This window comes from Cololabis saira, unplaced genomic scaffold, assembly GCF_033807715.1.
Source record: "Cololabis saira isolate AMF1-May2022 unplaced genomic scaffold, fColSai1.1 scf117, whole genome shotgun sequence".
NCBI classification, from domain to species: domain Eukaryota; kingdom Metazoa; phylum Chordata; class Actinopteri; order Beloniformes; family Belonidae; genus Cololabis; species Cololabis saira.
The window spans coordinates 52501-63853 of NW_026906281.1; positions in this window are offsets into that span (position 1 = coordinate 52501).

Here is an 11353-nt window from a genome sequence, read left to right on the forward strand (position 1 = left end):
ATGAGGGTCAGGGACTCGATACTTAGTCATTTGACACCACCCATGTCTCTGTATGTCAAACCATTCAAAAGATATTGGACTTTAACGTATCAGCCAATCAGAAGAAGGGGCGGGGCTAATTTGCACCAATGAGGGTCAGGGGCTCGATACTTAGTCATTTGATACCACCCGTGACACTCTATGTCAAACCATTCAAAAGATATTGGACTATAACGTATCGGCCAATCAGAAGAAGGGGCGGGGCTAATTTGCACCAATGAGGGTCAGGGGCTCGATACTTAGTCATTTGACACCACCCATGTCTCTGTATGTCAAACCATTCAAAAGATATTGGACTTTAACGTATCAGCCAATCAGAAGAAGGGGCGGGGCTAATTTGCACCAATGAGGGTCAGGGGCTCGATACTTAGTCATTTGATACCACCCGTGACACTCTATGTCAAACCATTCAAAAGATATTGGACTATAACGTATCGGCCAATCAGAAGAAGGGGCGGGGCTAATATGTATATATAATATACAAATGTAAATATTTATATGTATAATAATAATAATATACATATATATCCCATGAACCTGTCCCCAGCAGGACTGGGGATCATGTAAGGTCAGGGTTCAGATTCCTCCATTATCCAAGGTAAAGTATTATGAAGTCTGCATTGAGTGGGTCATGTGACTAGTTCTGGGTCACATGACCCGGAAGTATGGTAGTGTATATTGTATTGGAATGACTCAGCTAGTATTTTGGATTTGACAAGCCTCAAATAACTTCACCTTGTAATCAAACTGTAGCTCCTAGCAGAAAAACAAAGACATCGTGAGAGAGACAGAACCCGGAAGATTCTGACAATCTTAATTTCATTCAGATATTCCTTAAAATGTGTAAGTAACGGCAATTCGAAAACAAAAATGAGATTTTTTTGAAGAATTTTTTTTTTAACATTGCAGTGAATGGAGAAGGAGACAGGAATTGGCATGGCTCTTAGTCTCCCCGTTTAAATTTTGTGCACACCACGCCTGTCAAAGTCACATTTTAAGAATACCAAAATGTATGTCTACATTCTGACCAAAAATGATCTGTCCAGCTTTTACGGTTCGGCCGTGAGGTCGAGTTACAAATCAAAATTATGGTCATTTTTTCAGGGTTCTGCTCACTCTGATCAATTCGAACCTCCACTCTAGATTTGAAAAAGGGGGTTTTTTAGTCCTCGCTTGAAGGCTCATATCTTGAAAAGTGTACATTTTAGGAAAAAACAGTCCGGGGTTTAGAGAGAGAAGAGAAGTTTTCCTCCGTTTTGAAGTTTGAATGACGTTTCTACGTGCAAGTATGAGAAAGATACGTGACTTGGAAAAAAGGTGAATTTTGTCTTTTTTTTTCAACATTTTCCCATCCGCTTTGAATGGCGCCATTGAAATGCATGGGAAAACAGTTCCCCATTAGTTTGGAAATTTGGAAATGTTTTTGCACTTCGTGCAAAAACTATTCGTGCCATCGTTCTGAAAATCCAGAGGACTGTAGTTAAATTCAGGGCCTACAACTTTCTAAATCGGTTCAGAATTTTTCGAGTAACGGTATGCGAGTGGTGAGGCCCCAAAGTTCACGCAATGCGTTCCGGATGGGGCAAAAAGCGCACGTTTGTGCACGTTGCGCAAAAACGTGCACGCCAATCGCTTATAAAAGTCATACCAATTGATTCCCGATTAAGTCGCACGTTTCTACGTTTTTACTTTTTGAGTTTTCTCAAAGCTGTGCGACTAGTTACGCGCCGAAGTTTATACGGAAGAATATGGAATAAATAATAATAAATAACTAGACAAAATTCCCGGGAAATTTTGAAGTGCCACGGACTACTGCCGGATGATCGCGGGATGCACCCATGAAGGTCAAGGACTCGATACTTTGTCATTTGACACCACCCATGACTCTCTATGTCAAACCATTCAAAAGATATTGGACTATAACGTATCGGCCAATCAGAAGAAGGGGCGTGGCTAATTTGCACCAATGAGGGTCAGGGACTCGATACTTAGTCATTTGACACCACCCATGTGTCTGTATGTCAAACCATTCAAAAGATATTGGACTTTAACGTATTGGCCAATCAGAAGAAGGGGCGGGGCTAATTTGCACCAATGAGGGTCAGGGACTCGATACTTGGTCATTTGACACCACCCATGTCTCTGTATGTCAAACCATTCAAAAGATATTGGACTATAACGTATCGGCCAATCAGAAGAAGGGGCGTGGCTAATTTGCACCAATGAGGGTGAGGGACTCCATACTTAGTCATTTGACACCACCCATGTCTCTGTATGTCAAACCATTCAAAAGATATTGGACTTTAACGTATCAGCCAATCAGAAGAAGGGGCGGGGCTAATTTGCACCAATGAGGGTCAGGGACTCGATACTTAGTCATTTGACACCACCCATGTCTCTGTATGTCAAACCACTCAAAAGATATTGGACTTTAACGTATCAGCCAATCAGAAGAAGGGGCGTGGCTAATTTGCACCAATGAGGGTCAGGGACTCGATACTTAGTCATTTGACACCACCCATGTCTCTGTATGTCAAACCATTCAAAAGATATTGGACTTTAACGTATCAGCCAATCAGAAGAAGGGGCGGGGCTAATTTGCACCAATGAGTGTCAGGGGCTCGATACTTAGTCATTTGATACCACCCGTGAGTCTCTATGTCAAACCATTCAAAAGATATTGGACTATAACGTATCGGCCAATCACAAGAAGGGGCGGGGCTAATATGTATATATAATATACAAATGTAAATATTTATATGTATAATAATAATAATATACATATATATCCCATGAACCTGTCCCCAGCAGGACTGGGGATCATGTAAGGTCAAAAGGTCAGGGTTCAGATTCCTCCATTATCCAAGGTAAAGTATTATGAAGTCTGCATTGAGTGGGTCATGTGACTAGTTCTGGGTCACATGACCCGGAAGTATGGTAGTGTATATTGTATTGGAATGACTCAGCTAGTTCTTCGGATTTGACAAGCCTCAAATAACTTCACCTTGTAATCAAACTGTAGCTCCTAGCAGAAAAACAAAGACATCGTGAGAGAGACAGAACCCGGAAGATTCTGACAATCTTAATTTTATTCAGATATTCCTTAAAATGTGTTAGTAACGGCAATTCGAAAACAAAAATGAGATTTTTTTGAAGAAAACTTATTTTAACATTAGAGTCAATGGAGACAGAGGCAGGATTTGGCGTGACTCTTGGCTCCCCCGTTCAAATTTTGTGCACACCACGCCTGTCAAAGTCACATTATTTGAATCTCAACATCTATGTCTACATTCTGACCAAAGATTATCTTTCTAGCTTTTACGGTTCGGCCGTGAGCTCAAGTTACAAATAAAAATTATGGTCATTTTTTCAAAGTCTCTCGCACTCTGATCAATTAGAACCGCACTGAAGATTTGACAAAAAAGTGATTTCCAGTCCTCGCTTGAGGGCTCATATCTTGAAAAGTGTACATTTTAGGAAAAAACAGTCTGGGGTTTAGAGAGAGAAGAGAAGTTTTCCTCCGTTTTGAAGTTTGAATGACGTTTCTACGTGCAAGTATGAGAAAGATAGGTGACTCAGAAAAAAGGTGATTTTTTTTTTTTAACCTCATCCCACACACAGTGTGAAATGCTGCCCCATACAAATACATGGTCCCCATTAGTTTGGAAATTTGGAAATGTTTTTGCACTTCGTGCAAAAACTATTCGTGCCATCGTTCTGAAAATCCACAGGACTGTAGTTAAATTCAGGGCCTACAACTTTCTAAATCGGTTCATAATTTTTCGAGTAACGGTGTGCGAGTGGTGAGGCCCCAAAGTTGACGCAATGCGTTCCGGATGGGGCAAAAAGTGCACGTTTGTGCACGTTGCGCAAAAACGTGCACGCCAATCGCTAATAAAAGTCATACCAATCGATTCCCGATTAAGGCGCACGTTTCTACGTTTTTACTTTTTGAGTTTTCTCAAAGCTGCGCAACTAGTTACGCGCCGAAGTTTATACGGAAGAATATGGAATAATAATAAATAACTAGACCAAAATTCCCGGGAAATTTTGAAGTGCCACGGACTACTGCCGGATGATCGCGGGATGCACCCATGAAGGTCAAGGACTCGATACTTAGTCATTTGACACCACCCATGACTCTCTATGTCAAACCATTCAAAAGATATTGGACTATAACGTATCGGCCAATCAGAAGAAGGGGCGTGGCTAATTTGCACCAATGAGGGTCAGGGACTCGATACTTGGTCATTTGACACCACCCATGTCTCTGTATGTCAAACCATTCAAAAGATATTGGACTATAACGTATCGGCCAATCAGAAGAAGGGGCGTGGCTAATTTGCACCAATGAGGGTCAGGGACTCCATACTTAGTCATTTGACACCACCCATGTCTCTGTATGTCAAACCATTCAAAAGATATTGGACTTTAACGTATCAGCCAATCAGAAGAAGGGGCGGGGCTAATTTGCACCAATGAGGGTCAGGGACTCGATACTTAGTCATTTGACACCACCCATGTCTCTGTATGTCAAACCATTCAAAAGATATTGGACTTTAACGTATCAGCCAATCAGAAGAAGGGGCGTGGCTAATTTGCACCAATGAGGGTCAGGGACTCGATACTTAGTCATTTGACACCACCCATGTCTCTGTATGTCAAACCATTCAAAAGATATTGGACTATAACGTATCGGCCAATCAGAAGAAGGGGCGTGGCTAATTTGCATCAATGAGGGTCAGGGACTCGATACTTAGTCATTTGACACCACCCATGTCTCTGTATGTCAAACCATTCAAAAGATATTGGACTATAACGTATCAGCCAATCAGAAGAAGGGGCGGGGCTAATTTGCACCAATGAGGGTCAGGGACTCGATACTTAGTCATTTGATACCACCCGTGAGTCTCTATGTCAAACCATTCAAAAGATATTGGACTATAACGTATCGGCCAATCAGAAGAAGGGGCGGGGCTAATTTGCACCAATGAGGGTCAGGGGCTCGATACTTAGTCATTTGATACCACCCGTGAGTCTCTATGTCAAACCATTCAAAAGATATTGGACTATAACGTATCGGCCAATCAGAAGAAGGGGCGGGGCTAATATGTATATATAATATACAAATGTAAATATTTATATGTATAATAATAATAATATACATATATATCCCATGAACCTGTCCCCAGCAGGACTGGGGATCATGTAAGGTCAAAAGGTCAGGGTTCAGATTCCTCCATTATCCAAGGTAAAGTATTATGAAGTCTGCATTGAGTGGGTCATGTGACTAGTTCTGGGTCACATGACCCGGAAGTATGGTAGTGTATATTGTATTGGAATGACTCAGCTAGTTCTTCGGATTTGACAAGCCTCAAATAACTTCACCTTGTAAACAAACTGTAGCTCCTAGCAGAAAAACAAAGACATCGTGAGAGAGACAGAACCCGGAAGATTCTGACAATCTTAATTTTATTCAGATATTCCTTAAAATGTGTTAGTAACGGCAATTCGAAAACAAAAATGAGATTTTTTTGAAGAAATTTTTATTTAACATTGCAGTGAATGGAGAGAGAGACAGGAATTGGCATGGCTCTTAGTCTCCCCGTTTAAATTTTGTGCACACCACGCCTGTCAAAGTCACATTTTAAGAATACCAAAATGTATGTCTACATTCTGACCAAAAATTATCTGTCCAGCTTTTACGGTTCGGCCGTGAGGTCGAGTTACAAATAAAAATTATGGTCATTTTTTCAGGGTTCTGCTCACTCTGATTAATTAAAACCTCCACTCTAGATTTGAAAAAGGGGGTTTTTTAGTCCTCGCTTGAAGGCTCATATCTTGAAAAGTGTACATTTTAGGAAAAAACAGTCCGGGGTTTAGAGAGAGAAGAGAAGTTTTCCTCCGTTTTGAAGTTTGAATGACGTTTCTACGTGCAAGTATGAGAAAGATACGTGACTTGGAAAAAAGGTGAATTTTGTCTTTTTTTTCTCAACATTTTCCTATCCGCTTTGAATGGCGCCATTGAAATGCATGGGAAAACAGTTCCCCATTAGTTTGGAAATTTGGAAATGTTTTTGCACTTCGTGCAAAAACTATTCGTGCCATCGTTCTGAAAATCCAGAGGACTGTAGTTAAATTCAGGGCCTACAACTTTCTAAATCGGTTCAGAATTTTTCGAGTAACGGTATGCGAGTGGTGAGGCCCCAAACTTCACGCAATGCGTTCCGGATGGGGCAAAAAGCGCACGTTTGTGCACGTTGCGCAAAAACGTGCACGCCAATCGCTTATAAAAGTCATACCAATTGATTCCCGATTAAGTCGCACGTTTCTACGTTTTTACTTTTTGAGTTTTCTCAAAGCTGTGCGACTAGTTACGCGCCGAAGTTTATACGGAAGAATATGGAATAAATAATAATAAATAACTAGACCAAAATTCCCGGGAAATTTTGAAGTGCCACGGACTACTGCCGGATGATCGCGGGATGCACCCATGAAGGTCAAGGACTCGATACTTGGTCATTTGACACCACCCATGACTCTCTATGTCAAACCATTCAAAAGATATTGGACTATAACGTATCGGCCAATCAGAAGAAGGGGCGGGGCTAATTTGAACCAATGAGGGTCAGGGACTCCATACTTAGTCATTTGACACCACCCATGTCTCTGTATGTCAAACCATTCAAAAGATATTGGACTTTAACGTATCAGCCAATCAGAAGAAGGGGCGTGGCTAATTTGCACCAATGAGGGTCAGGGACTCCATACTTAGTCATTTGACACCACCCATGTCTCTGTATGTCAAACCATTCAAAAGATATTGGACTTTAACGTATCAGCCAATCAGAAGAAGGGGCGTGGCTAATTTGCACCAATGAGGGTCAGGGACTCGATACTTAGTCATTTGACACCACCCATGTCTCTGTATGTCAAACCATTCAAAAGATATTGGACTTTAACGTATCAGCCAATCAGAAGAAGGGGCGGGGCTAATTTGCACCAATGAGGGTCAGGGACTCCATACTTAGTCATTTGACACCACCCATGTCTCTGTATGTCAAACCATTCAAAAGATATTGAACTTTAACGTATCAGCCAATCAGAAGAAGGGGCGTGGCTAATTTGCACCAATGAGGGTCAGGGACTCGATACTTAGTCATTTGACACCACCCATGTCTCTGTATGTCAAACCATTCAAAAGATATTGGACTTTAACGTATCAGCCAATCAGAAGAAGGGGCGGGGCTAATTTGCACCAATGAGGGTCAGGGGCTCGATACTTAGTCATTTGACACCACCCATGTCTCTGTATGTCAAACCATTCAAAAGATATTGGACTATAACGTATCGGCCAATCAGAAGAAGGGGCGGGGCTAATTTGCACCAATGAAGGTCAAGGACTCGAGACTGAGTCATATGACATCACCCATGTATCTCTATGTCAAACCATTCAAAAGATATTGGACTATAACGTATCGGCCAATCAGAAGAAGGGGCGGGGCTAATTTGTATATATAATATACAAATGTAAATATTTATATGTATAATAATAATAATATACATATATATCCCATGAACCTGTTCCCAGCAGGACTGGGGATCATGTAAGGTCAAAAGGTCAGGGTTCAGATTCCTCCATTATCCAGGTTATATTACATGAAGTCAGTCTAATCAGTACACCTGCGTTCTGGTTGTTAGGGGCAACAAGAACCTGATACAGAGGGAGCGGGAATGACAGCTAGATTTTCGGTTGTGACAAACCTTAAATCACTCCACTTTGCGGTCAAACCGTAGCTCTTAGCAGAAAAATGAAAACATCGTGAGAGACGAAGAACCCAGAACATTCTGTCAATCTTATTTTCATTCAGATATTCCTTAAAATGTGTTAGTAACGGCAATTCGAAAACAAAAATGAGATTTTTTTGAAGAAAACTTTTTTTAACATTAGAGTCGATGAAGACAGAGGCAGGAATTGGCATGGCTGTTAGTCTCCCCGTTCAAATTTTGTGCACACCACACCTGTCAAAGTCACATTTTATGAATCACAAAACCTATGTCTATATTCTGACCAAAAATGATCTGTCTACCTTTTACGGTTTGGCCGTGAGGTCGAGTTACAAATAAAAATTATGATCATTTTTTTAAAGTCTCTCGCACTCTGATCAATTAGAACCGCACTGAAGATTTGACAAAAAAGTGATTTCCAGTCCTCGCTTGAGCGCTCATATCTTGAAAAGTGTACATGTTAGGAAAAAACAGTCCGGGGTTTAGAGAGAGAAGAGAAGTTTTCCTCCGTTTTGAAGTTTGAATGACGTTTCTACGTGCAAGTATGAGAAAGATACGTGACTCGGAAAAAAGATGAATTTTTTTCTCAACATTTTCCCATCCGCTTATAATGGCGCCATTGAAATGCATGGGAAAATCTTCCCCATTAGTTTGGAAATTTGGAAATGTTTTTGCACTTCGTGCAAAAACTATTCGTGCCATCGTTCTGAAAATCCACAGGACTGTAGTTAAATTCAGGGCCTACAACTTTCTAAATCGGTTCAGAATTTTTCGAGTAACGGTGTGCGAGTGGTGAGGCCCCAAAGTTCACGCAATGCGTTCCGGATGGGGCAAAAAGCGCACGTTTGTGCACGTTGCGCAAAAACGTGCACGCCAATTGCTTATAAAAGTCATACCAATCGATTCCCGATTAAGGCGCACGTTTGTACGTTTTTACTTTTCGCGTTTTCTCAAAGCTGCGGGACTAGTTACGCGCCGAAGTTTTTACGGAAGAATATATAATAATAATAAGCCTGAGCAATAGTATGAGTGCCTCGTGCTGCGCACGAGGCACTCCTCCTCCATTGAGCTTGCGCAGCTCAATGGAGGAGGAGTGCCACGTGGCGCAGCCGTGGCACTAACTAGACCAAAATTCCCGGGAAATTTTGAAGTGCCACGGACTACTGCCGGATGATCGCGGGATGCACCCATGAAGGTCAAGGACTCGATACCTGGTCATTTGACACCACCCATGACTCTCTATGTCAAACCATTCAAAAGATATTGGACTATAACGTATCGGCCAATCAGAAGAAGGGGCGTGGCTAATTTGCACCAATGAGGGTCAGGGACTCGATACTTGGTCATTTGACACCACCCATGTCTCTGTATGTCAAACCATTCAAAAGATATTGGACTATAACGTATCGGCCAATCAGAAGAAGGGGCGTGGCTAATTTGCACCAATGAGGGTCAGGGACTCCATACTTAGTCATTTGACACCACCCATGTCTCTGTATGTCAAACCATTCAAAAGATATTGGACTTTAACGTATCAGCCAATCAGAAGAAGGGGCGGGGCAAATTTGCACCAATGAGGGTCAGGGACTCGATACTTAGTCATTTGACACCACCCATGTCTCTGTATGTCAAACCATTCAAAAGATATTGGACTTTAACGTATCAGCCAATCAGAAGAAGGGGCGGGGCTAATTTGCACCAATGAGGGTCAGGGACTCGATACTTAGTCATTTGACACCACCCATGTCTCTGTATGTCAAACCATTCAAAAGATATTGGACTTTAACGTATCAGCCAATCAGAAGAAGGGGCGTGGCTAATTTGCACCAATGAGGGTCAGGGACTCGATACTTAGTCATTTGACACCACCCATGTCTCTGTATGTCAAACCATTCAAAAGATATTGGACTTTAACGTATCAGCCAATCAGAAGAAGGGGCGTGGCTAATTTGCACCAATGAGGGTCAGGGGCTCGATACTTAGTCATTTGATACCACCCGTGAGTCTCTATGTCAAACCATTCAAAAGATATTGGACTTTAACGTATCAGCCAATCAGAAGAAGGGGCGGGGCTAATTTGCACCAATGAGGGTCAGGGGCTCGATACTTAGTCATTTGATACCACCCGTGAGTCTCTATGTCAAACCATTCAAAAGATATTGGACTATAACGTATCGGCCAATCAGAAGAAGGGGCGGGGCTAATATGTATATATAATATACAAATGTAAATATTTATATGTATAATAATAATAATATACATATATATCCCATGAACCTGTCCCCAGCAGGACTGGGGATCATGTAAGGTCAAAAGGTCAGGGTTCAGATTCCTCCATTATCCAAGGTAAAGTATTATGAAGTCTGCATTGAGTGGGTCATGTGACTAGTTCTGGGTCACATGACCCGGAAGTATGGTAGTGTATATTGTATTGGAATGACTCAGCTATTTCTTCGGATTTGACAAGCCTCAAATAACTTCACCTTGTAATCAAACTGTAGCTCCTAGCAGAAAAACAAAGACATCGTGAGAGAGACAGAACCCGGAAGATTCTGACAATCTTAATTTTATTCAGATATTCCTTAAAATGTGTTAGTAACGGCAATTCGAAAACAAAAATGAGATTTTTTTGAAGAAAACTTATTTTAACATTAGACTTAATGGAGACAGAGGCAGGATTTGGCGTGACTCTTGGCTCCCCCGTTCAAATTTTGTGCACACCACGCCTGTCAAAGTCACATTATTTGAATCTCAACATCTATGTCTACATTCTGACCAAAGATTATCTTTCTAGCTTTTACGGTTCGGCCGTGAGCTCAAGTTACAAATAAAAATTATGGTCATTTTTTCAAAGTCTCTCGCACTCTGATCAATTAGAACCGCACTGAAGATTTGACAAAAAAGTGATTTCCAGTCCTCGCTTGAGGGCTCATATCTTGAAAAGTGTACATTTTAGGAAAAAACAGTCTGGGGTTTAGAGAGAGAAGAGAAGTTTTCCTCCGTTTTGAAGTTTGAATGACGTTTCTACGTGCAAGTATGAGAAAGATAGGTGACTCAGAAAAAAGGTGATTTTTTTTTTTTTTAACCTTCACCGGACATTTTACACCCACAGTGTGAAATGCTGCCCCATACAAATACATGGGAAAATCTTCCCCATTAGTTTGGAAATTTGGAAATGTTTTTGCACTTCGTGCAAAAACTATTCGTGCCATCGTTCTGAAAATCCAGAGGACTGTAGTTAAATTCAGGGCCTACAACTTTCTAAATCGGTTCAGAATTTTTCGAGTAACGGTATGCGAGTGGTGAGGCCCCAAAGTTCACGCAATGCGTTCCGGATGGGGCAAAAAGTGCACGTTTGTGCACGTTGCGCAAAAACGTGCACGCCAATCGCTTATAAAAGTCATACCAATTGATTCCCGATTAAGTCGCACGTTTCTACGTTTTTACTTTTTGAGTTTTCTCAAAGCTGCGCAACTAGTTACGCGCCGAAGTTTATACGGAAGAATATGGAATAATAATAAATAAA